This window comes from Macaca nemestrina, chromosome 12, assembly GCF_043159975.1.
Source record: "Macaca nemestrina isolate mMacNem1 chromosome 12, mMacNem.hap1, whole genome shotgun sequence".
Lineage (NCBI taxonomy): Eukaryota > Metazoa > Chordata > Mammalia > Primates > Cercopithecidae > Macaca > Macaca nemestrina.
The window spans coordinates 7,249,463-7,277,306 of NC_092136.1; the positions used below are offsets into that span (position 1 = coordinate 7,249,463).

The following is a 27,844-nucleotide window of genomic DNA, read 5'->3' on the forward strand; positions in this document are numbered from 1 at the left end:
GGCTGGAGTGGAGAACCGCTTGAACCTGGGAGGCGGCAGTTGCAGTGAGGTGAGATTGCGCTACTGCAGTCCAGCTCAGGCGACACTGCAAGACTCCATCTCAAAAAAAAAAAAAAAAAAAAAGAATCTCTAATGAAAGGGAACCACTCAGTTTCCAGAGAAAGCCCTTGATCCTTGAAATTCTCACTTCTTCCTGCTTTAATAAGGTTTAGCTGGGTTCACTGACTCTTGAAATCCAGTGAAAGTCATATCTTTTTTTTTTTTTTTGAGATGGAGTCTTGCTCTGTCACCCAGGCTGGAGTGCAGTGGCACGATCTTGGCTCACTGCAAGCTCCACCTCCTGGGTTCACGCCATTCTCCTGCCTCAGCCTCCTGAGTAGCTGGGACTACAGGTGCCTGTCACCATGCCCGGCCAATTTTTTGTGTTTTTTAGTAGAGACGTGGTTTCACTATGTTAGCTAGGATGGTCTCGATCTCCTGACCTCATGATCTGCCCACCTCAGCCTCCCAAAGTGCTGGGATTACAGGCTTGGGCCACCGCGCCCAGCACAGTGAAAGTTCTCTTTTTTTTTTTTTTTTGAGACAGAGTCTCGCTCTGTCGCCCAGGCTGGAGTGCAGTGGCGCGATCTCGGCTCACTGCAAGCTCCGCCTCCCGGGTTCACGCCATTCTCCTGCCTCAGCCTCCCGAGTAGCTGGGACTACAGGTGCCCACAACCGCGCCCGGCTAATTTTTTGTATTTTTAGTAGAGACGGGGTTTCACCGTGGTCTCGATCTCCTGACGTTGTGATCCGCCCGCCTCGGCCTCCCAAAGTGCTGGGATTACAGGCGTGAGCCACCGCGCCCGGCCAGTTATATCTTTTAACCTGATCATTCCCAGAGTAGCACAAAAGATCTGGCCAAGCCTGGATGAAATACAAACAGGTGTATTTCTATTCTCTTACACCAAACTGTCAACAACAGTGTTTGTTTTTAAGTTGATGACATACATTGGACTAACATGGCAGACACTTTTATAAATCTTAGCTGTTTCAACTTTCATCCTGTTAGGTTTTCTGGCTATTTATATCTGACTAAGCAAATTTTAACTGTTATTGCTACAAATTAACTTTACTCTTCAGTGAGGTTCAAAGGAGTTTCAAACATTAACATGATCTCAAATGAGATCAGTAAACCATATGCCTTTGATAAACTTTTATGAAACATATTTATATTCCAGTTAAGGAATAATAAACAGACACTAAAGTGAGGGAGAAAAGCATGGCATTAGAGTTTCTAACCAATATTAAAGAATGTTCCAGGCACGGTGGCTCATGCACCAGCACTTTGGGAGGCTGAGGCAGGTAGATAGCCTGAGGTCAGGAGTTCAAGACCAATCTGGACAACATGTCAAAATCCTGTCTCAACAAAAATTACAAAAAATTAGCCAGGTGTAGTGGCACGCACCTGTAGTCCCTGGTACTTGTGGGGCTGAGGGAGGAAGATCGCTTAAGCCTGGGAGGTGGAGGTTGCAGTGAGCCTAGATTATGTCACTGCACTCCAGCGTGGATAACAAAGTGAGACCCTATCTCAAACAATAAAAAGGAAGACAGACAGAGAGAAAATCTGTCACAGTAGATAGAAAGTTATATTAAACTGAATTCATTAAATGTTTTAACTCCTACCATGTGCCAAACACTGTCAATGCTCTAATAAATAAGACTGCCATGATTCTTGCCCTCAGGATCTATAAAAAGTAAGTAAAAAGGCAATCGATGTATTATTTCCTATGAGAGCAGAAAATTCAAATGTTAAAGAAATGGGGGCCAGGTGCGGTGGCTCATTCCTGTAATTCCAGCACTTTGGGAGGCTGAGTCAGGCAGATCAGGAGGAGATAGAGACCATCCTGGCCAACATGGTGAAACCCTGTCTCTACTAAAAATACAAAAAAAATTAGCTGGGTGTGGTGGCGTGTGCCTGTAGTCCCAGCTACTCAGGAGGCTGAGGCAGGAAAATCACTTGAACCCGGGAGGCATAGGTTGCAGTGAGCCAAGATTGCACCACTGTACGTCAATCTGGGCGACAGAGCGAGACCCCATCTCACACACAAAGAATATTTTTTTTTAAGGCCAGGCACAGTGGCTCATGCCTGTAAACCCAGCACTTTGGGAGGCCGAGGCAGGTGGATCACTTGAGGTAAAGAGTTCAAGCCAGCTTGGACAACATGGTAAAACCTCATACGTACTAAAAATACAAAAATCAGCCAGGCATGGTGGCACACGCCTGTAATCCCAGCTACTCAGGAGGCTGAGGCAGGAGAATCTCTAGAACTCGGGAGGCAAAGGTTGCAGTGAGCTGAGATCGGGATCGCGTCATTGCACTCCAGCCTGGGAGAGTGAGACCGTCTCCAAAAAAAAAAAAGAAAGAAAGAAAGAAAAAAAAAAAGAGAAAGAAAGACAAAAGCGAAACTAAAATATAATTCCACTGAGTAAGAAGAAGTAATTAGTGTTTAGGAAGATTGTAAAGAAGCTTTTGAAGTGGTGGCAATTTCAAATCTTGACTGAGTAGCAGTTACACAGGTATTTGCTTCATGCTTATTCACTACACCATATACATTTATGTTTTACGGTCTTTTCTGCATGTGCTTCTTCACAAGAAGTTTTCAGAAACTGAACAGACACTATTTCATACCGATGCTAGTGCTCCTAAAGTCCCATAGCAAAGACCCTCTCAGATGTTTATGAAATGAACAGACACGCCGGGCGCGGTGGCTCAAGCCTGTAATCCCAGCACTTTGGGAGGCCGAGATGGGCGGATCACGAGGTCGGGAGATGGAGACCATCCTGGCGAACACGGTGAAACCCCGTCTCTACTAAAAAATACAAAAAACTAGCCGGGCGAGGTGGCGGGCGCCTGTAGTCCCAGCTACTCGGGAGGCTGAGGCAGGAGAATGGCGTAAACCCGGGAGGCGGAGCTTGCAGTGAGCTGAGATCTGGCCACTGCACTCCAGCCTGGGCGACAGAGCCAGACTCCATCTCAAAAAAAAAAAAAAAAAAAAAAAAGAAATGAACAGACAGACCGATGCAGTGGCTCATGCCTGTAATCCCAACACCTTGGGAGGTGGAGGCGGGTGGATCGCCTGAGGTCACAAATTCGAGACCAGCCAACCCCGTCTCTACTAAAAATACAAAAATTAGCCGGGTGTAGTAGTGCATGCCTGTCATCCCAGCAACTCGGGATGCTGAGGCGGGAGAATCACTTGAACCTGGGAGGCAGAGGTTGCAGTGAACTGGGATCATGTCACTGCACTCCAGCCTGTGCAACAATAACAAGTTTCCATCTCAAAAACAAAACAAAAAAAAGAATAAATATATATAACTGAAGTATTTACAGATGAAATAATACTATCTGGGATTTCATTCAAGACAACTAAGAGGGAGTAGAAGATAGAGATAAAAGAAGATTTCCACATTTTGATAACTGTTGAAGCTTGGCAATGGGTATATGAGTGTTAATCACACCACTGTTTACTTCATATGTTTAATTTTTCTACAGTAAGTTTTTTAAAAGTTTCTAATTTTAATTACTGTACTTCTAGGAATAAGGATTTAATAGGAAACACAGAAAAACAAATACATAATTGAGCTCTTTGTACTTTTATTTCTAAACTTTTTTTTTTTTTTTTGAGACGGAATCTCACTCTTGTCCCCCAGTCTGGAGTGCGATGGCGTGATCTCGGCTTACTGCAACCTCCGCTTCCCAGGTTCAAGCGATTCTCCTGCCTTGACACCTGCCCACCACCCCCCCGCCGCCAGTAGATGGGTTTACAGGCACCCGCCACCACACCTGGCTAATTTCTGTATTTTTAGTAGAGGCGGAGTTTCACCATGTTGGCCAGGCTGGTCTAGAACTCCTGACCTCAGGTGATCCACTCACCTTGGCTTCTCAAAGTGCTGGTATTACAGGCATGAGCCACCACACCCAGCCTTATTTTTAATGCCCTAAGAAAGTAGATATAGGGTGGGCGCGACAGCTCACGCCTGTAATCCCAGCACTTTGGGAGGCCAAGGTGGGTAGATCACTTAAGGTCAAGAGTTTGAGACCAGCCTGACCAACATGGTGAAACCCTGTCTCTACTAAAAATGCAGAAATTAGCCGGGCGTGGTGGTGCACACCTGTTACTCAGGAGGCTGAGGCAGGAGAATCGTTTGAACCTGGGAGGTGGAGGTTACAGTGAGCGGAGATCGAGCCACTGCACTCCAGCCTGGATGACATAGCGAGACTCCGTCTCAAAAATAAATGAATGAATGAATGAATGAATGAAATACCATTCAGCCATTAAAAAAGACTGAAATTCTGTCATTTTCGGCAACATGGATGGAATTGGAGAATATTAAGTAACATGAAAAAAGCCAGGCACAGAAAGAGAAGTATCACGTGTTCTCACTCAACTATTAAAGAGCTAAAAAGTTGATCTCACAAAGAGAGAACAGAGTGATGGACACCAGAGGCTGGGAAGGGTGTGTACGAAGGGCAAGGGGGTGCATAAAGAGGCTGGTTAATGGGCATGAACATACAGTTAGGAGGAATACATTCTGATGCTCAGTAGTTAGTAGAGTGACTATAATTAATAACAATGAATTGTAATTTTTTTTTTTTTTGAGACAAGTCTCATTCTGTCGCCCAGGCTGGAGTACAGTGGCACGATCTCAGCTCACTGCAAGCTCTGCCTCCCGGGTTCACACCATTCTCCTGCCTCAGCCTCCTGATTAGCTGGGACTACAGGCGCCCACCACCACACCTGGCTAATTTTTTGTATTTTTTAGTAGAGACGGGGTTTCACCTTGTCAGCCAGGATGGTCTCGATCTCCTGACCTCGTAATCCGCCCGCCTCAGCCTCCCAAAGTGCTGGGATTACATGCGTCAGCCACCGCGCCAGGCCAATAACAATGAATTGTATATTTCAAAATAGTTTGAGGGGAGGACTTGAAATGTTCCTATTAAATATTCAAGGTGATAAGATGCCCCAAATACTCTGACTTGGTCATTACAATCTATTCATCTAATAAAGCATCACATGTACCCCCAAAACAATAGGGAAAAATTGTTTCACACATGAAGAAATGGTTAAAAAAAAAGAGACGGAAGTAAATGGATGGGTATCTTCAGATGTTTGTGTTCCCCAAAATACGAAGTTTAGGAGAGTTCCTAATATTTTCATCAATGAGACAATGTGGCGTGACATTCCAAAGAGAGGGGGATAAACTGAGAAAGTGCCCATGAAGCTAAATGAGTAGTATTTATCAACCTTTGACTTGGGCAAGCATGAGGTAAGAGGCCTGGAGAAAAATTAAGTAATCCATGTAGTAATTAAAATATAGTGTTTTTTCACTAGTTCTACCTAATAAAAAGTGATCCAAATCTATGGTGATACCTCATGACGTTAACCCAGAATCTCTGGTAAGGTTCTTCATAAAGTAGACTCAATAAATAATTGGTGAATTCAATATGCTACTACAGACAGAAAGGTTAATATAAATAAATCAAAAGTATACTTGTAACTTTTTTTTTTTTTTTCTGAGACAAAGTTTTGCTCTTTTTGCCCAGGCTGGAGTGCAGTGGCACAGTCTTGGCTCACCGCAATCTCCGTCTCCTGGGTTCAAGCAATTCTCCTGCTTCAGCCTCCCAAGTAGCTGGGATTACAGGCGCCCACCACTACACCCAGCTAACGTTTTGTATTTTTAGTAGAGGCGGGGTTTCACCATGTTGCCAAGGCTGATCTCAAACTCCTGACCTCAGGTGATCCACCTACCTTGGCCTCCCAAAGTGCTGGGATTACAGGTGGGAACCATTGCGCCCGGCCTACTTGTAACTTCTTTTAAGGTTTTCTTGAGACATCATCTTGCTATGTTGCTCAGGGTGGTCTTCCTGCCTATATTCTTAAATTTGTATAAAACCATGATTTTTTTTTTTTTTTTTTTTTTGAGACAAGGTCTCACTCTGTCGCCCAGGCTGAAGTGCAGTGGCGTAATCATGGCTCACTGCTGCCTTGACCTTCCAAGCTCAAGTGATCCTCCCACCTCAGCCTCCCAAGTACCTGGGACTAGAGGTACACGCCATGACAGCCAGCTAATTTTTGTATTTTCTAGAAAGACAGGATTTCGCCATGTTGCCCAGGTTAGTCTCCAACTCTTGGGCTCAAGCCTCAAACTCTTCCTGCCTCGGTCTCCCAAAGTGTTGGGATTATAGGTGTGAGCCACCACACCCAACCCACAAACCGTGATATTCTCTCTCAATTGGTGGCACCACTCATCAACCAGGAACTCAAGCTAAGAACACAGGAGTAGGCCAGGTGTGGTGGCTCACGCCGTTAGTCCCAATACTGTGGGAGGCCAAAGTGCACAAATTACTTGAGGTCAGGAGACCAGCCAGGGCAACACGGTGAAACCTGGACTCTACTAAAAAAAAATATAAAAATAGCCAGGTGTGGTGGCGCTTGCCTATAATCCCAGCTACTGAGGACCCGAGGCAGAAGAATCACTTGAACCTGGGAGGCACAGGTTGCAGTGAGCCAAAATCGGGCCAGCTCACTCCAGACTGGGTGACAGACTGAAACTCTGTCTCCAAAAAAAAAAAAAAAAAAAAAAAAAAAAAGGCAGCAACCTTGCAACCTTTGGGCTAGTCATGATAGCTCATGCCTGTAATCCTAGTACTCTGGGAGGCTGAGGCAGAAGGATCACTTGAGCCTAGGAGTTCAAGACCAGCCTGGGCAACCAATGTAGACAGATCCATCTTTAAAAAACAAAGAGGCTGGGCACAGTGGCTCACACCTGTAATCCTAGCATTTTGGGAGGCCAAGGTGGGCGGATCACCCGAGGTCAGGAGTTCAAGACCAGCCTGGCCAACATGGAGAAAACCCATCTCTACTAAAAATACAAAAATGTGCTGGGCATGGTGATGGGTGCCTGTAATCCCAGCTACTTGGAAGGCTCAGACAGGAGAATCGTTTGAACCTGGGAGGTTGAGATTGCAGTGAGCTGAGATCACGCCACTGCGCTCCAGCCTAGAAGACAAAGCAAGACTCCGTCTCAAAAGAAAAAAAGAAAAAAGGGAAAAAAAAACAAAAAACAAAAGAAGTAATCTTTGGTTGGCAGGGGTCCAGGGTATACTTACTTGCCCTGGCTTGGTTAACTGGTGTCACCAGGAAGGATGTAGTAATGGGCCCATTCTGTACTCACTGGGTAGGTTATTTAAATAAGACTTAAGGAGCACAGGGAAAGCAACAGTCTTCAAAAACTTAGTATGACTGCCTGTGATTCAAAGATACTGCACCTAATATACCATGAGTGGTTTAGAAAAATGTCAGCAAATTCAACTGGCAGGAAATATGAAGAAACAATTTTAAGGCCGGGCGCGGTGGCTCAAGCCTGTAATCCCAGCACTTTGGGAGGCCGAGACGGGCGGATCACAAGGTCAGGAGATCGAGACCATCCTGGCTAACACCGTGAAACCCCGTCTCTACTAAAAATACAAAAAACTAGCCGGGCGAGGTGGCGGGCGCCTGTAGTCCCAGCTACTCCGGAGGCTGAGGCAGGAGAATGGCCTAAACCCGGGAGGCGGAGCTTGCAGTGAGCTGAGATCCGGCCACTGCACTCCAGCCCGGGCTACAGAGCAGGACTCCGTCTCAAAAAAAAAAAAAAAAAAAAAAAAAAAGAAACAATTTTAAAATAACTTTAAGTTGGGAAGTGTGAAATTAAAGTAGCTACCTCTAGTTAATTTTTTGTTTCCAACAAACAGAAAAACTGCTACAATTCCAATGGTTCTCAAACTTTACCATCTATCAGAATCACCTGGAGAACTAGTTGAAACACAGGCTGTTGAGTCCCCACTGCCAGAGTTTCTGATTCAGTACGTTTGGGGTAGGATCCAAGAATTCCATTTGTTGTTGTTGTTGCTGTTTTTTTTTTTTTTTTTTTTTTTTTTTCTGAGATGGAGTCTCACGCTGTTGCCCAGGCTGGAGTGCAGTGGCGCGATCTCGGCTCACTGCAAGCTCCGCCTCCTGGGTTCACGCCATTCTCCTGCCTCAGCCTCCTGAGTAGCTGGGACTACAGGCGCCCGCCACCGCGCCCGGCTAATTTTTTGTATTTTTAGTAGAGACGGGGTTTCACTGTGGTCTCGATCTCCTGACCTTGTGATCCGCCCACCTCGGCCTCCCAAAGTGCTGGGATTACAGGCTTGAGCCACCGCGCCCGGCCTGTTGTTGCTGTTTTTTGAGATGGAAGTCTTGCTCTGTCACCCAGGCTGGAGTGCAGCGGCGCAATCTTGGCTCACTGTAACCTCCACCTCCCGGATTCAAGCAATTCTTCTGCCTCAGCCTCCCTAGTAGGTGGGATTACAGGTGCACACCACCACGCCTAGTTAATTTTTGTGTTTTTGGTAGACGTGGGGTTTTGCCATATTGGTCAGGCTGGTGTCGAACTCCTGACCTCAGGTGATCTGCCCACCTTGGCCTCCCAAAGTGCTGGGATTACAGGTGTGAGCCACCGCACCCAGCCAAGAATTCCCTTTCTAACTAATTCCCAGGTAATGTGGTCTGGGAAGCACACTTTGAAAACAACTGGTTTAAATTATTAGAACTAAGAACCTTGTAGGTCAATAAAATACAGCTAGATAACTAACCTATGCTTCCTGATTAGCAATCAAAGGTTCTTATCATTGTTGAAATTCACTTATTATGTTCTCTATATTTTATGTATTTTTAGGACTACATAACACATTTTCATTCAATTCAATAGACAATTTTTGAGCACTTGAATAAAACATACTCCTTGTCTTAAAGAAATCTACTCTTGGCCGGGCGCAGTGGCTCAAGCCTGTAATCCCAGCACTTTGGGAGGCCGAGACGGGCGGATCACGAGGTCAGGAGATCGAGACCATCCTAGCTAACCTGGTGAAACCTCATCTCTACTAAAAAAATACAAAAAACTAGTCGGGGAGATGGTGGGTGCCTGTAGTCCCAGCTACTCGGGAGGCTGAGGCAGGAGAATGGCGTAAACCCGGGAGGCGGAGCTTGCAGTGAGCTGAGATCCGGCCACCGCACTCCAACCTGGGTGACAGAGCGAGACTCCGTCTCAAAAAAAAAAAAAAAAAGAAATCTACTCTTACTAGGTAAAAAGAGACTCACGGTCAAATACAGACTTGTGCCACTTAACAGCATTTCAGTCAACAACTGTATATGTGACGGTGGTCCTGTAATATTATAATACTATAGTTTGGCCGGGTGTGGTGGTTCACGCCTGTAATCCCAGCACTTTGGGAAGCCGAGGCAGGCGAATCACAAAGTCAGGAGACAGAGATCATCCTGGCCAACATGGTGAAATCCCATCTCTACTAAAATACGAAAATTTAGCTGGGCATGGTGGCGCATGCCTGCAGTCCCAGCTATTTGGGAGGCTGAGGCACTTGAACCTGGGCTGAGGCACTTCCACCTGCCTCGGCCCCCTCAAAGTGCTGGGATTACAGGCGTGAGCCACCATGCCACCTGGCCATAAACTTCCTATTTTATATCCAGTTAGATATCATGAGAGAAAGAGAGAAAAAATTATGAGGACTCAGAAAAACAGGTTTCCTTCAAAACATAGTATTTCAAATGGACTTTAGAGGATGAAAAGTAGGGTAGGGACTGAGAGACAGGATATCACATGTATGTGGAAAAAAAACAAGTGGGCAGCTTGGTTTGACTAGAACATGTGACAGTCAACTGGGGCCTGAGTATCAGGCTAAGGAGTTGGGGTCTACAATGGCAAACCCTTTAAAGTTAACCAAGCACTTAGAAACTATTTCCAAATAGTGAGTTGTGTTTTTTTTTGTTGTTGTTTTTTAACAGAGAGTCCTGCTCTGTCGCTCAGGCTGGATTGCGCTGGCATGATCTCTGGTCACTGCAACCTCCACCTTGGCTCACTTCAAGCTCCGCCTCCCAGGTTCACGCCATTCTCCTGCCTAGCCTCCCGAGTAGCTGGGGCTACAGGCACCCGCCACGACGCCTAGCTAATTTTTTTGCATTTTTTTAGTACAGACGGGCTTTCACCGTGTTAGCCAGGATGGTCTCGATCTCCTTACCTCATGATCCGCCCACTTTGGCCTCCCAAAGTGCTGGGATTACAGGCATGAGCCACCACACCCGGCCCCAAACAGTGAGTTTTCTTTTCACTATTCCACAAATGAAGAAGTTCATCAAGGTTAAGTAATACTATAGAGTTTATAGGCTGAAATTCAAAAGCAGATTTCATGAACCGAAGTCCAGTGTCCATCCCACACCACTAGTGACTTTAAAGAGTGGGAAAGTCACAGAAGATGGAAAGACCATAATCAGAACCTTGAAAGCACAACATAAGAAATAATAGAAGGCCAAGCGCGGTGGTTCACGCCTGTAATCCCAGCACTTTGGGAGGTCGAGGCGGGTGGATCATGAGGTCAGGAGTTCAAGACCAGCCTAGCCAAGATGATGAAACCCTACAAAAATTAGCAGGCATGGTGGTGCGTGCCCATAGTCCCAGCTACCCAGGAGGCTGAGGCAGGAGAATCGCTTGAACCTGGGAGGCAGAGGTTGCAGTGAGTCAAGATCGCACCACTGCACAAAACTCTGTCTTAAAAAAAGACAAACAAAAACAAATTAAGAAATAATAGAAAAGTCCAGGCACATGGGCACCTGTAGTCCCAGCTACTCGGGAGGCTGAGGCAGGAGAATGGCGTAAACCCAGGAGGCGGAGCTTGCAGTGAGCTGAGATCCGGCCACTGCACTTCAGCCTGGGCGACAGAGCGAGACTCCGTCTCAAAAAAAAAAAAAAAAAAAAAAAAAAAAAAAAAAAAAAAAAGAAAAGTCCAGGCACAGTGGCTCACGCCTGTAATCCTAGACTCTGGGAGGCCAAGGCAGGCAGACTGCCTGAGCTCAGGAGTTTGAGAGCAGCCTGGGCAACATGGTAAAACCCCATCTCTACTAAAAATACAAAAAAATTAGCCGGGCGTGGTGGCGTGCACCTGTAGTCCCAGCTACTCAGAAGGCTGAGGCAAGAGATTTGCTTGAACCTGGGGGGCGGAGGTTGCAGTGAGCTGAATCGCATCACTGCACTCCGGCCTGGGGGAGAGCTAGACTCTGTCTTAAGAAAAAATAAATAGATAACAGAAAAGATACCTGAGGCCAGGGGCAGTGGCTCACACCTGTAATCCCAGTACTTTGGGAGGCCAAGGCAGGCAGATCACTTGAGATGAGGAGTTCGACACCAGCCTGGCCAACATGGTGAAACCCAGTATCTATTAAAAATACAAAAATTAGCCAGGCATGGTGGCATGCACCTGTAGGCCAAGCTACTCAGGATGCTATGGCAGGGGAATCACTTGAACCTGGAAGTCAGTGGTTGCAGTGAGCTGAGATCTCACCACTACACTCCAGCCTGGGCAACAGAGCAAGACCCCTTCTCAAAAAAAAAAAAGACCCAATCATATGCCAGTAAGCCCTTCCTTAGGCCCAGAATCATACCCAATTAACTACTCAACAGTTCTACTGTGACATTTCACAAGCATTCACATTCAACCTTTTCAAACTTTCTCAAAACTGAACTTATGCTCCTTTGCTCAGTCCCCAAACCTGCTCTTCTTTCAGTGTACCCTATTTCAATAAAAGAACTGTATTATAAGCCATGCACTAGGAAAGCCTGGGAGTCATACTTATATTTACCTCCTTTACACTGACCCTCAAAACATTCAATGAAAAGTCTTATGATTCTATTTCATATATATTTCTCAATCATAGAATCAATCATAGACTCTCCATCACAGAATCAATCTCCTCTCTAATTCTGCCAGCACTCAACCATACCACATCACTATCTTACCTGAACCAATACAGTAGCCTCCTAACATCTCCCCAAATCTATTCTTGCCCTCTACCTGACGCTGGTCCAAACGCATTTCTACTCTGCTGAACTTCTGCCTTCCCAATGGCTTCAGGATAATGCCCTATTTGATCTGACCTGTCTACCCTGTCAAGATTTTAACTCTCTCCTCTACTTAGGTCTCTTCAGTTACAATGGCTTTTTGGTGTTTTGTTTAGTTGGTTGGCAGGTTTCTCAAACATGTCTAATTCTTTCCAACCTTAAGAGTTTCTGCATGTGCTAATCACTCTGCATCTTTGCCTGGTTACCTCCTAGTCACCTTTCAGGTCTCAACTTCAAAGGCTTTCTCAGGATTCTCTGATGTTTCTACCCACTACTGAAGGCTAGATTAGCTCACTCTATCATATACTCTCATTGAAGCCTATGTTTACCTTCGTAGCCCTTTGTGTAACTATAATTAACATTACTAGCATTTGTTTAATGTCTGACTTTTCCACCAGACCAGAAGCTCCATGACAGAGGGACCATATCTGTCTCATCCATTACTGTAAGCCAGAGCTCTACATGGTATGTGGACATGGTTAAATGCTCAGTATTATTTTTTCATTCCTACCTTTGGGCTTTGCATTGCCTGTTCCCTATACCTAGGGCCCCAGATCTGGTCCCTGGAGCCCTTGAACGTCACAAGATTGGCTGTTCATCACTCAGGTCTCAGTACAAAACGCCACCTTCTCAAGAAGCCTTTCATTGATCACTCAATCTCAAGGAATTCTCCATCCTACAAGTATCTCATCATTCTTGTAATTTCTTCAAAGCACTCAGCATTATCTGAAACCACAGCATTTGGAAGACCCAAATAAAATGCTTAGCACAACATAAGCACTCAACAAACATTTGTTTAAGTGAATGAATCTCCTGAATGAGAACAGATGACTTGGGAAACACCCTGAATTCATCAGCAAAACATTTATAAACTATGTCCCAGCAAAGTTGATGAAGAGGCAGTATAGCTTAGTATACTCTGGAATCACCAGACTGTTTACTTTGAATCCTGGCTCTGTCCTTTACCTGGATAACCTGAGACACTTAACTGCACTTTGGATCTGTTTCCAAAACTGTAAAATGGGAATCAAAGAATCCATTTCAAAGGGTTCTTGAGAATTAAACTAGTGGGTATATGGAAAATGCCAGTACCAAGCACACAGTATACATTTGATTGATGTGTGCTATTATCCGTGAGATTGGGCTTTTATCTCCTAGTTTCAAATCTGCAGTTGACTTTTCCTTTACCTTATCCCCCAAAAAAGGTTTCTGGCCTGGTGAAAAAGTCAGATATTAAACAAAAATACTTACACTAGTAATGTTAACTATAGTTACACAAAGGCTACAAAGGTAAACACAGAATGTAATGGAAGTATATGACAGGGTGAACTATCTAGAATCTACCCTTCAGTCATGGGTAGAAACATCAATGCATAGTTCTACAGGGTGTGCACCGTTGAACTCCAAGGGCGTCTTTATTCACATAGATTAAGATACGTGAATGGCAACTTTTGGGATTATCCAACATGTAGCACTGTCCACAAGTTCTGGCAACCCTAAGAATGGTGATATTCAGAAGACTAAGATGGTGATGACCAAAAGACTAAAACGACAAAAAGACACAAGAGACAAAGAAGTACTGTGGAAACTATAAAACTACTATAAAATGATCACTACCATTTATGAATATATATTATCTTGAGGTCACTTTCAGAAACAAGTTGGCCAGATTACTGCCTTGACACACAAAAAAGTTCCTAACGTCTGTGATCCAGGATCTAAAGAGATGAATTAAGGCTGAGGACTACAACCAGCTCATGAGGCAGTTTTTCAGAGTGATCGTGCAGCCTTCAGCCACAGGGCAATTAAAAATATTTTAACATTTGCTCACAACAGCACCACAACTTTTATCTCATTTCCCTATCCTTCAAAGAGAGTATCAAAAGGAACTCTGCACCGGGCGTGGTGGCTCACACTTGTAATCCCAACACTTTTGGAGGCCGAGGCAGGTGGATCATGAGGCAGGTGGATCACAAGGTCAAGAGATCGAAACCATCCTGACCAACATGGTGAAACCCCGTCTCTACTAAAAATACAAAATTAGCTGGGCATGGTGGTGCATACCTGTAATCCCAGCTACTCGGGAGGCTGAGGCAGGAGAACCGCTTGAACCCAGAAGGCGGAGGTTGTGGTGAGCCGAGATCGCGCCATTGCACTCTAGCCTGGGCAACAAGAGTGAAACTCCGTCTCAGGGAAAACACACACACACAAAAATCTGATCTGCTGTAGCTTAATGATTGATGCCTAGACAGTGAATGCTTACGTTACCAAAATAAGTTGATCTTTGAGTATGTTAAAAAGAGTAAAGAAAATATGCAACTGGGTTGAGAATTGTCATGACCATGAAGTTAGTTTTGTGAAAATTCAACAACAAAAAAAGGGCTTCATGCTTACTTTTGCCAAGCATGATGTGGGAAACACAATGTGAGGCTGCTTTTGAGATGTTCTGTTAGATTTATCTAAAATTTAAGGCTGGGCAAGGTGGCTCACGTTTGCAGTCCCAGCACTTTGGGAGGCTGTGGCGGGTGGATCACCTGAGGTCAGAAGTTTAAGACCAGCCTAGTCAACACGGCGAAACCTTGTCTCTACTAAAAATATAAACATTAGCTGGGTATGGCGACGCATACCTGTAATCCCAGCTACTCAGGAGGCTGAGGCAGGAGAATCGCTTGAACCCAAGAGGCAGAGGTTGAAGTGAGCCGAGATCGCACCACTACACTCCAGCCTCGGCAATAGATTGACTCTGTCTCAAAAATAAGTAAATAAATAAAAATTAAAAAAATAAAATTATAAAATGAGCACTAGATAATTAGGATGGAAACACACAACCTGGGTGTTCCCCTTTATATCAGGGTTTGTCAACCTTGTACTATTGACATTCTGGATCTGTTAATTCATTGTAGTTAGGGCTGTCCTGTGCACTGCAGATGCTTCAGCAGCATTCCTAGCCTCTACTCATTAAATACCAGTAGCACTACCCCAGTCTGACCATCAGAAATGTCCACTGCTAAATGTTTCCTTGGGGGCAAAATCATCCCCAGTTAAGAATCTGCTTTAAATAAATCTTCTAGTATCTCCAAGTGTCTAAAGCCTCATCCACTCATATTCTCTCCTCACAGTTGCAAAAAATCTTTCCCCCGGTCTTCCTGGTAATCCAAGCTAAATCCCAAAGCCTACCTTAACATTTCATTTGTCTTTGCCTCCAAAATCCTCAGAAAGCATGCTGTACAACTTTGACAAGGACAGGTCAGTTTTCTTGTTTAAAACCACAGCTGGTGCTGGGCATGGTGGCACACGCCTGTAATCCCAGCACTTTGGAAGGCCGAGGCAGGAGGATCACGAGGTCAGGAGTTCGAGACCAGCCTGACCAACATGGTGAAACCCCGTCTCTACTAAAAATACAAAAATTACCTGGGCATGGTGGTACACGGCTTTAAACCCAGCTGGCAGATGCAGGACAATCGCCTGAACCTGGGAGGCAGAGGTTAGAGTGACCCGAGATGGCGCCACTGCACGTCAGCCTGGGAGAGAGCGTGACTCCCTCTCAAAAAAAAAAACAAAAAAAACAAAAAAACCCACAGTTGGAGGCCAGGTGCGGTGGCTCATGCCTGTAATCCCAGCACTTTGGTAGGCCGAGGAGGGCAGATCACCTGAGGTCAGGAGTTCAAGACCAGACTGATCAACATGGCAAAACCCCGTCTCTACTAAAAATACAAAAATTAGCCGGGCGTGGTGGCGGGAGCCTGTAATCCAAGCTACTCGAGAGGCTGAGACAGGAGAATCATTTGAACTCAGGAGGTGGAGGTTACAGTGAGCAGAGATCAGGCCACTGCACTCTAGCCTGGGCAACAGAGTGAGACTCTGTCTCAAAACAAAAACTAAAAATAGGCTAGGCACAGTGGCTCACATCTGTAATCCCAGCCCTTTGGGAAGCCAAGGCAGGTAGATCACTTGAGGTCAGGAGTTTGAGATCAGCCTGACCAACATGGTGAAACACCGTCTCTACTAAAAAAACACAAAATTAGCCCGGCATGGTGGTGCATGCCTGTAACCCCAGCTACTTGGGATGCTGAGGCAGGAGAATGGCTTGAACCGGGGAGGCAGACATTGCAGTGAGCTGAGATCGCACCACTACACTCTAGCCTGGGCAACAAGAGCAAAACTCCGTCTCAAAAAATAAATAAATAAATAAAAATAAAAGCACAGTGGGTAAGAGACTTGATACTAAAACTCAAGGCTCAACATCCCCAATTAAGTACTCTTCTCTATTATAACATGCTGCTATCCATCGGTTACAAAGTTTAGTCAGTCCTTCACTGCCAATGTGTCTTGCTTCTATCTCTTCCTTTCCATTTCTACCTATAACCTACAGCAATGTTTCTCAAACTTTTGCACGTATCAAAATCACCTGCCTTGTTAAAACACAGAATGCTGGGTCCCAGCTCCAGAGTTTCTAGTTCAGTAAGTTTGGGGTGGGGTCCAAGAATTCGCATTCTAACATGTTCCCAGACACCCAGGTAATGCTCATGCTGCTAATGAGAGACCTACACTTTGAAAACCACTGCCTTAAGAGTTCAGGGTTCCTGTCACCTCAAAAGGTAAGCTATTTGAACATCCTTCTAGACCACCCCTGACCCGAAACTGTAGGTATTACTCCCAAAACGTCACTTTGGCCAAATCACTATTAAAAACAAACCGGGGCCGGGCGCGGTGGCTCAAGCCTGTAATCCCAGCACTTTGGGAGGCCGAGACGGGCGGATCACGAGGTCAGAAGATCGAGACCATCCTGGCTAACACGGTGAAACCCCGTCTCTATTAAGAAATACAAAAAACTAGCCAGGCGAGGTGGCGGGCGCCTGTAGTCCCAGCTACTCGGGAGGCTGAGGCCGGAGAATGGCGTAAACCCGGGAGGCGGAGCTTGCAGTGAGCTGAGATCCGGCCACTGCACTCCAGCCTGGGTGACAGAGCGAGACTCCGTCTCAAAAAAAAAAAAAAAACAAAAAAAAAACCGGCTGGGTGCAGTGGCTCATGCCTGTAATCTCAGCGCTTTGGGAGGCCGAGGCGGGCGGATCATTTGAGGTCAGAAGTTCCAGACCAGCCTGGCCAATAATAGTGAGACCCCCGTCTCTACTGAAAATACAAAAAATTAGCTGGGCATGGTGGTGTGTGCCTGTAATCCCAGCTACTCAGGAGGCTGAGGCAGGAGAATCGCTTGAACCCAAGAAGTGTAGGTTACAGTGAGCCGAGATCATGCCATTGCACTCTAGCCTGGACGTCACAGTGAGACTCCATATCCACAAAAAAAAAAAAAAAAAAAAAAAAAAAAAACTAATGGCTATGTCCATACTTGGCTTTCAAAGTTGTTTAAAATTTCTACCCAACATTATCAGCAGTGCCCCTCAAAAGACACCACCTACTTTAGTACTGCTCATCCATCAGAGATCCACAGAATAGGCCTTATAGTAGTAGTATAAAGCTTATGCTGTCTTTACCACCTGAAAGGCCACCCTCTTCCCTCCTCCTCTCTACCTACCTGAAGGAGGCCTTCACCAATGTATTTGCCAAAAACATTCGTTTGGTCACTATTTGCTGCCTTTTATCTTTAGGGTTTAACTTTTTACCAAGTACTCACAGACAGAGAAAAACCCCAAGAACCTAAAATTTAAAACAGAAAACAAGGATATGAGTGACATACATAAATAAAAGCCTTGACATACACACAAACTGCACAATACTGCTATTTTAACAGATCAAGTGCAATAAGTTCAAAGTTCATGAAAAGAAAGAATGTACCATCTTTTTTTGAAACATGATCAAACACTGGCTATCAAATATTTATAGCTATCTCATTCAGGATGTTAAGCAGACAGACGTCAGGAAGAAAATGTTAAAGTAGGCGGGGAGTGGTGGTTCATGCCTGCAATCTCAGTATTCTGGGAGACCAAGGCAGGTGGATCACCTGAGGTCAGGAGTTCCAGACCAGCCTGGCCAATATGGTAAAACCCCATCTCTACTAAAAATACAAAAATTGGCCAGGCATGGTGGCACACACCTGTAATCCCAGCTACTAGGGAGGCTGAGACAGGAGAATCGCCTTAACCTGGGAGGCAGAGGTTGCAGTGAGCTAAGATCGCACCACTACACTCCAACCTGGGCGACGAGCGAAACTCCATCTCAAAAAAAAAAAAAAGAAAATATTAAAGTAGCCTCAAAAAAAGAGAAAGTACTCAGCCTACACACAGTGCAGTAAGAGTAGTTATTATTATTATTAATATTATTTGAGATGGAGTTTCACTATTGTCACCCAGGCTGGAATGCGATGGCGTGATCTCAGCTCACTGCAACTTCCACCTTCCGGGTTCAGGCAATTCTCCTACCTCAGCATCCCGAGTAGCTCAGACTACAGGTGTGCACCACCATGTCCAGCTAATTTTGTATTTTTAGTAGAGATGGGGTTTCGTCATGTTGACCAGGCTGGTCTCGAACTCCTGACCACAGGTGATCTGCCCGCCTCGGCCTCACAAAGTGCTGGGATTACAGGCGTGAACCACTGCACCCAGCCTGTTTTCTGTATAAAGTACATAAGAGACACTGGATGATATGACAGAAGAAACTTGGAGTTTGGAGTCAGGGTACCTGAGTTCAAGGTCTGGTTTCACCTCTTACCAACTCTGTGATCTTGGGCAAGTCATGGCCCCTCTCTGGGCCTCTCTCTCCATAATTTAAAAAAAAAAAAAAAAATCAAGATTTAAAACTATACCATCTACCTTACAAAGTTCTTTTGAGAATTAAATAAGGTAATATATATGAAAGAACCTAGCCTACTATCTGACATATAATAAATTTTTACTGAATTTTAACTCTTTTTGATGTGAAAGTGCAATGCAAAAATAAAGTACTATTCCCAAAGTGAGATAAACAGAGAAAATTAATGAAACCTAATTAAGAGTGTCCATTACCCCCCCAAAATAGAAAGATACAAAGAATGTATGTCTATCTACATGATATACGTAATGTATCAATTCCTTGACTTAATAACCAAAACCAAGATCTGAGAATAACACAAACATCATCACTTGCAACTTCACAGCTTTAAGGCTGTCTAAAGGTCAGTAAAACCTAGGCACAGTTTAGGACAGGGTTAGAACAAGGGAACTACAGGCACGGTGGCTCATGCCTGTAATCCCAACACTTTGGGAGGCCGAGGTGGGCGGATCACTGCAGGTCAGGAGTTTGAGACCAGCCTGACCAACATGGTGAAACCCTGTCTCTACTAAAACAATACAAAAATCAGCCAGGCGGGGGTGGCGGGCACCTGTAATCCCAGCTACCAGGGAGACTGAGGCGGAAGAATCGGTTGAACCCAGGAGGCGGAGGTTGCAGTGAGCCGAGATCACGCCATTGCACTCCAGCCTGAGTGACCATAGTGAAACTGTCTCACAAAGAATAGGAGAGCTTAAAACTCAGACTAAACTTTACTTTTTTTTTTTTTTTTTAATTTTTTGAGACGGAGTGTCTCTCTGTCACCCAGGCTGGAGTGCAGTGGCATGATCTCAGCTGACGGCAACCTCTGCCTCACAAGTTCAAGCGATTCTCCTGTCTCAGCCTCCTGGGTAGCTGGGATTACAGGCATGTGGTGCCACTATGCCCGGCTAATTTTTGTATTTTTAGTAGAGACAGGGTTTCACCATGTTGGTCAGGCTGGTCTTGAAGTCCTGATGTCAAGCAATCTACTCCCCTTGGCCTCACAAAGTGCTGGGATTACAGGTGTAAGCCACATCTGGCCACACTAAACTTTTAAAGTCAACTAGACACTTTATTATTTGTTCTAACAGTCCGAATACCAAATACCATCAATGTGGTATTCTGAGATGTGTGCTACGCATACGTTTTTATTTGTTACAGTTTAGGTCTCTGGTTCTTATCTACGCTGCAAGACCCAATATCCAGATATCCTCCTCATCCCTACCTGCCAAAGTGTCCTCTATTCTAATTTATTAATTTTTTTAGAGACAGGGTCTTGCTCTGTAGCCCAAGCTGGAGTGCACTGGCACAGTCATAGCTCACCACAGCCTTAAGCCCCTGGGCTCAAGTGATACTTCTGCCTCAACCTCCTGAGTAGCTGGGACCACAGGTGTGAGCCACTGCATCCAGACCCTCCTCCACTCTAGTGGCTTACTACTGGCATTCAAGAAAATTGGTAGCAAAAAAGAGCATATATTAGGGCTTTCAACAATATCGACAAATACTTATTCAGCACTTGCTATGTGTTAGGCCCTATTTGAAGCATCTAGCACATAGCATCAACAAAAACGACGTCCCAACTTTCAAGGAGCTTATACTCTAGTGGGAAGCTATACACAAAGTACAGTAGTGATTAGTGCTCAGCAAAATAAAACAGAAAATGATAGGGCTTAAATATAACCCTCATTCTACGGGCCCAAAATATAGCTTACTGTGGAAGACTGACATGTAAGAATAAAAAATTAGCTCCATCATTATCTGCATTTTTGAATCACTCAAAAATGGTCAAGTTTTTCCTACATTTATTAGGAGGGAGGCCGCAACAATGAGACCAGTGTGCTCTCTACCAACACAGACTAAAGACTAAACCTCATAAAATAATTAGAAATAAACTAATTCAACAATGTAGACCACATATAATTTTTTCTAGTTAACGTTATACTTTCCTACTAGAAAAAAAAAAGGCTTAAAATAAATATTCTATTTTACTTAGTCCATTCCCAGTCAAAAAGACCTCAGAGTGGGAAGGGGGACCAGGTACAGTGGCTCACACTTATAATCCCAAGACCTGGGGAGGCTGGAGAGGCCTCCAGGCAGGAGAGAGGATCACCTAAGCCCAGGAGTTCAAGACCAGCCTGGGCAACAAGTGAAAACCTGTCTCTAGAAAGATTTTAAAAATAAGCCAGGTGTGGTGGCATGTATCTGTGGTCCAAGCCACTCAGGAGACTGAGGTAAGAGGATCACCTGGGGAGGCTGATGCTGCAGTGGTAGTGCCATTGCACTCTAGCCTGGGTAACAGAGTAAGACCCCGTATAGAAAAGAAAAAAAAAAAAAGGGCCAGGCATGGTAGCTCACGCCTGTAATCCCAGCACTTTGGGAGGCCCAGGAGGACAGATCGCCTGAGGTCAGGAGTTTGAAACCAGCCCGGCTAACGTCGTGAAACCCCATATCTACTTAAAATACAAAATTAGCCGGGCACAGTGATGCATGCCTGTAATCCCAGCTACTTGGAGGCTGAAGCAGGAGAATCGCTTGAACCCGGGAGGGGGAGGTTGCGGTGAGCCCAGATTGCACCATTGCACTACAGCCTGGGCAACAAGAGCAAAACTCCACCTCAAAAAAAAAAAAAAAAATTAAATTTAAAAAAAGATAATCTGGTAATCGCTGCTGAATTTGGGGAGACACTTTCAAGGGTAACCCAAGGAAAGGTGGGACTATTACCAGAGTTTCAGCGGCCCCAGTTCCTTGCAACAGATAAATGATTTAGCTATTTCATAGAGAATTATATGTAAGACGAGTTAACAGGATTGAATATGTGATAATATAATAACATCTTTTAGAAAAGCTCTCCATTTGTTTTTTATTTTTTTTGCTAGACGAAAGTGCTAAAAGCTCTCAATTTCATCAAGATTGACAAGCACACCAGGCATAGTGGCTCACACCTGTAATCCCAGCACTTTGGGAAGCCAAGGTGGATCACTTGAGTCTGGGAGTTCAAGACCAGACTGAGCAAAAAAAACCAGACCAGCCTGAACAGCCTGAGCAGGGAGAGCCTGCCTTTACAGAAAAAATTAAAAATTAGCCAGGTATGGTGGCACATGCCTGTAGTCCCAGCTACAGTCCCATGTTGAGATGGGAGGATCACTTGAGCCAGGCGGTTGAAGCTACAATGAGCTATGATCACGCCACTGCACTCTAGCCTGTGCAACAGAGTAACACCCTGTCTCCAAAAAAAAAAAGAAATACAGAAATAAATCATTGTTACCTCAGAACAACCCACCCCGGCATCAAAAGGAAGCTTCTATCCCTCCCACTTGAGTACCTCCTCAGGTATACAAACTCGCCTCAGAGATCTGGCTTTGTTCTGGCAATCTATATACAAAAGTACTAATATTTTCATTACCTAAAAAAAAATTAAGTCTTGGCCGGGCACGGTGGCTCAAGCCTGTAATCCCAGCACTTTGGGAGGCCGAGACGGGCGGATCACGAGGTCAGGAGATCAAGACCATCCTGGCTAACACGGTGAAACCCCATCTCTACTAAAAAATACAAAAAAAAACTAGGCGGGCGAGGTGGCGGGCGCCTGTAGTCCCAGCTACTCGGGAGGCTGAGGCAGGAGAATGGCGTGAACCCGGGAGGCGGAGCTTGCAGTGAGCTGAGATCCGGCCATTGCACTCCAGCCTGGGCGACAGAGCCAGACTCCCTCTCAAAAAAAAAAAAAAAAAAAATTAAGTCTTGTTTAAGAGAAGCCATTGTTTATACACCCTTGTCAATTCCTAGCTGTACAACTCCAACAATGTAAAATATTCTAGTTCCAGAAAGTGTAGCTTACGTTCCAAATCTACACATATACACCATCTTCAAAGGCGCATTTCTTTTCCACATGTAATAGGTAAATAACGAAGCTTGGAAAAACAACCCTTTTTTTTTTCTTTTTTTTTTTTTTTTTTGAGACAGAGTCTCGCTCTGTCGCCCAGGTTGGAGTGCAGTGGTGCCATCTCAGCTCACTGCAACCTCCACCTCCTGGGTTCAAGCAATTCTCCTGTCTCAGCCTCCTGAGTAGCTGGGACCACGGGTGCTTGCCACCACGCCCGGCTAATTTTTGTATTTTTAGTAGAGACAGGGTTTCACCTTGTTGGTCAGGCTGGTCTCAAACTCCTGACCTCAAGTGATCCACCCACCTCGGCCTCCCAAACTGCTGGGATTACAGGCCTGAGCAACCGCGCCCAGCCAAAAAACAATCTTTGTGTGAGAAATGGGGGTCTATGTTGCCCAGACTGGTCTCGAACTCCTGCACTCAAGTAATCCTCCCTCCCCGGCCTCCCAAAGTGCTGGGAGTATAGGTGTGAGTCACCATAACTGGCAAAAAACAATTTTTTAAAACTAGTTATTCCTTTTTTTTTTTTTTTAAATGGAGTTTTGCTCTGGTTCCCCAGGCTGGAGTACAACAGCATGATCTTGGCTCAGCGCAACCTGTCTCGTGGGTTCAAGTGATTCTCCTGCCTCAGCCTCCTTAGTAGCTGGGATTACAGGCATGCACCACCACACTCGGTTAATTTTGTATTTTCAGGAGAGAAGGGGTTTCTCCATGTTGTGTCAGGCGGGTCTCAATCTCCCAACCTCAGGTGATGGGCCCGCCTCAGCCTCCCAAAGTTCTGGGATTACAGGCATGAGACAGGGCCCTTGGCCTTTTTTTTTTTTTTTTTTTTTTTTTTGAGGCGGAGTCTTGCTCAGTCACCCAGGGCAGAGTGCAATGGTGTGATCTCGGTTCACTGCAACCTCTGCCTCTCAGGTTCAAGTGATTCTCCTGACTCAGCCTCCTGAGTAGCTGGGATTATAGGCACCCTACACCATGCCCGGCTAATTTTTTTTTTTTTTTTTGAGATGGAGTCTCACTGTCACCCAGGCTGGAGTGCAGTGGCGCAATCTCAGCTCAGTGCAACCTCCACCTCCCAAGTTCAAGCAATTCTCCTGCCTCAGCCTCCCCAGTAGCTAGGATTACAGGCACGAACCACCACCCCCAGTGCCCAGCTAATTTTTGTATTTTTAGTAGAGATGGGGTTTCACCATGTTGGCCAGGCTGGTTTCAAACTCTTGACCTCAGGTGATCCTCCCACCTAGGCCTCCCAAAGTGATGGGATTATAGGCGTGAGTCACCACACCCAGCCCTTAACTAGTTATTTCTGATTTTTTTTTCCAAAAATGACTTGTTGGGAGGCCAAGGTGGGCAGATCGTTTGAGCCCAGAAGTTCAAGACTAGCCTTCAGAACATGGCAAAACCCTACCTCTACAAAAAATACAAAAATTAGCAAGGCATGGTGGCACAGGGTTGTAGTCCTAGCTACCTGGGAAGCTGACGTGGGAAGATCACTTGAGACCAGGATGTTGAGGCTTCTATGCCCTGTGGTCACGCCACTGCACTCTAGACTGGGCGACAAAGACAGACCCTATCTCAAAAAAAGGAAAAAAAAAAAAAAAAAAAACAAATAAGAAGGCCGGGCGCGGTGGCTCAAGCCTGTAATCCCAGCACTTTGGGAGGCCGAGACGGGCGGATCACGAGGTCAGGAGATCGAGACCATCCAGGCTAACACGGTGAAACCCCGTCTCTACTAAAAAAAAATACAAAAAACTAGCCGGGCGAGGTGGCGGGCACCTGTAGTCCCAGCTACTCGGGAGGCTGAGGCAGGAGAATGGTGTAAACCCGGGAGGCGGAGCTTGCAGTGAGCTGAGATCCGGCCATGCACTCCAGCCTGGGCGACAGAGTGAGACTCCGTCTCAAAAAAAAAAACAACAAATAAGAAAGTTCCCTCCAGGCCAGGCGCAGTGGCTCACGCCTGTAATTCCACCATTTTGGGAGGCCGAGGCAGGCGGACCACGAGGTCAGGACATTGAGACCATCCTGGCTAACATGGTGAAACCCTGCCTCTACTAAAAAATATAAAAAACAAAAAACTAGCCAGGCGTGGCAGCGGGTGCCTGTAGTACTAGCTACTCAGGCTGAGGCAAGAGAATGGTGTGAACCCGGGAGGTGGAGCTTGCAGTGAGCTGAGATCGCGCCACTGCACTCCAGCCTGGGCCACAGAGCAAAACTCCGTCTCAAAAAAAAAAAAAAAAAAGAAAAAGAAAGTTCCCTCCAAATATATAATGTGCCCTCTTACACAAACACTGCTAAGATAGCACATTAAACAAAAGAAAACATATGCTAGTTAAGGATTAATGTATGCAACAGGTAGCAATCACCTTACAACTTAAAGAAAAAAAGAAAAAAAAAAATCTTGCCAAGACAAAAGTCAAGAGTACTTGTCTCTCCTTCCCACTATACCTCCCTACCTTGTTTTTTTTTTTAAAAAAAAAAAAAAAAAAGTGGGCCAGGTGCAGTGGCTTACACCTGTAATCCCAGCACTTTGGGAGGCTGAAGTGGGTAGATCACCTGAGGTCAGGAGTTCGAAACCAGCCTGGCCAATGTAGTGAAACCCCGTCTCAACTAAAAATACAAAAAAATTAGCCGGGTATGGTGGCAGGCGCCTGTAATCGCAGCTACTTGGGAAGCTGAGGCAGGAGACTCGTTTGAACCCGGGAGGCAGAGGTTGCAGTGAGCCAAGATCGCGCCATTGCACTCTGGGCGAGAGTGAGACTCTGTCTCAATAAAATAAAATAAAATAAAATAAAATAAGTGAAGCCAGGCACAGTGGCTCACACCTGTAATCCCAGCAATTTGGGAGGCCGATGTGGGTGGATCATTTGAGGTCAGGAGTTCGAGACCAGCCTGGCCAACATGGTGAAATTCCATCTTTACTAAAAATACAAAAATTATCTGGGTGTAGTGGCAGGCACCTGTAGTCCCAGCTACTCGGGATGCTGAGGCAGAAGAATCACCTGAACCTGGGAGCCAGAGGTTGTAAGTGAGCCCCGATAGTGCCACTGCACTCCAGCCTGTGCAACAGAGTAAGACTCGTTCTCAAAACAAACAAACAACAAAACCCAAAAGTCCGGGCGCAGTGGCTCATGCCTGTAATCCCAGCACTTCGGGAGGCTGAGGCAGGCGGATCACTAGAGGTCAGGAGTTCGAGACCAGCCTGGCCAACAAGGTGAAACCCTGCCTTTACTAAAAATACAAAAATCAGCCAGGTGTGGTGGTAGGCACCTGTAATCTCAGCTACTCTGGAGGCTGAGACAGGAGAATCACTTGAACCCAGGAGGAAGAGGTCGTAGTAAGCAGAGATAGTGCCAATGGACACCAGTCTGGGTGACAAGAGTGAAACTCCGTCTCAAAAAAAAAAGTGAAAAGTTTTGCTTGCTAGAAAGGCTCTTCCTTTAAAGTCTGGACTGCAAAATCCCTTAGATATCTACCTAACAACTTGACATGATAAAAGTGAATTCCATATAGCAATAACTACCTGGGAAAGGAGTTTTATGGCATCGTCTCTTTTTCTGTTCCCAAAGAAAAGTTTAATTCAAGAAATGTAAAATATATATATATCACAATGATACAATATTGCACTATGGATACGCTTAATTTCTACAAAGTTAGAGATGAAGAATTATAATCTCAACACATGAATTGGGAACGAGACAAATCTCTGAAATTAGGCTCACCGGAATATATGCATGCTGAATATATACTTCCCAATATACACCAAGCCTTTCTAGCAGTCACAAAACAAATAAATAAATATGCCAGGTACTGTGGCTCACGCTTGTAATCCCAGCACTTTGTGATGCCAAGGTGGGAGGATTGCTTAAGGCCAGGAGTTCAAGACTAGCATGGGCAACATAGCAAGACCCCGTCTCTAAGAAAAAAAAAAAAAAAATCTGAAAATTAGCCTGGCATGGTGGCACATGACTGTAGTCCCAGCTACTCAGGAGGCTGGAATGGAAGATTGCTTGAGCCCAAGAATTTTAGACTACAGTGAGTTATAATCACACCACTGAACTTCACCCTGGGCAGAGCAAGATCCTGTCTATGAAAATAAAAATAAAAGGCCGGGCACGGTGGCTCACGCCTGTAATCCCAGCACTTCGGGAGGCCGAGGTGGGCAGATCACAAGGTCAGGAGATCGAGACCATCCTGCCTAACATGGTGAAACCCCGTCTCCACTAAAAGTACAAAAAATTAGCCGGGCGCAATAGTCCTGGCTACTCAGGAGGCTGAGGCAGGAGAATGGCGTGAACCCGGGAGGCAGAGCTTGCAGTGAGCAGAGATCGCGCCACTGCACTCCAGCCTGGGCAACAGAGCCAGACCCTGCCTCAATCAATGAATCAATCAATCAATCAATATAAAAATAAAAATAAATAAATAAAAATAAAAAACAGGCCATGGCCAGGTACGGTGGCTCACGTCTGTAATCCCAGCACTTTGGGAGGCCAAGACGGGTGGATCACGAGGTCAGGAGATCAAGATCTTCCTGGCCAACATGGTAAAACTCCATTCTCTACTAAAAATACAAAAATTAGCTGGGCGTGGTGGCCTGTAACTACAGTCCCAGCTACTTCGGAGGCTGAGGCAGGAGGATCACTTGAACCCGGGAGGCGGAGGTTGCGGTGAGCTCAGACCACGCTGCTGCACTCCAAGCCTGGGCGATAGAGTAAGACTCGATCTCAATAAAAATAAATAATAAGTCTTTTCTCAAAAAGAGTAAGGATCACTAGAAAATGTATTGGAGAACCATTCGTTTTCTCCTAAATTCAATCTAAAATGCAGAGCCAAATAAAACCACCATAAATTCCTTTAGTAATCTTCTAGGCCTTTCAGTTCAGCAAATTTCACATACTACATACAATTCTGTGGCTTTCCTCATTGCCCACTCTTCAAACACAAATTCAAGTTTTTATTAATACTGTGAGACTATTAATAAAGCTCTCTTTGGCTAAGAAAAACAAAAATTGAATTCTTAAACTCCAATAGGGAAACCTTAAGAGGAAAACATGGCTTAAAGGATCCAAGTGTTCGTATACAGATATAAGCTAATCCTTTCAAATCATGTCTAAAATTTCTTTCAACAACATCTCATACATTTCTCCCAAAACACAGAACTTTATCAGCATCCAGGATTCTACCTGTCTTCAATCAATCCCAACAACCCTTCAAAGCTACCAAAGTGTTAATTTATAAAACAAAAGAGAATAATTC

At 45.1% G+C, this 27,844-nt stretch overlaps 1 protein-coding gene across 3 annotated transcripts in view; it reads right to left on the reverse strand.

Annotated features, from left to right (window-relative positions):
• The window catches only part of LOC105469666 (lysine demethylase 2A), a 154,138-nt gene that overhangs the window by 123,661 nt on the left and 2,633 nt on the right, over nt 1-27,844 (reverse strand). The window contains exon 2 of one of the 3 annotated variants that reach the window (XM_011721004.3): nt 17,504-17,625. The exons of the other annotated variants lie outside the window; for them this stretch is intronic. The gene's annotated coding sequence lies outside the window, so the exon portion shown is untranslated. The remainder of the gene's footprint in view (nt 1-17,503; nt 17,626-27,844) is intronic. 3 annotated transcript variants of the gene reach the window in all.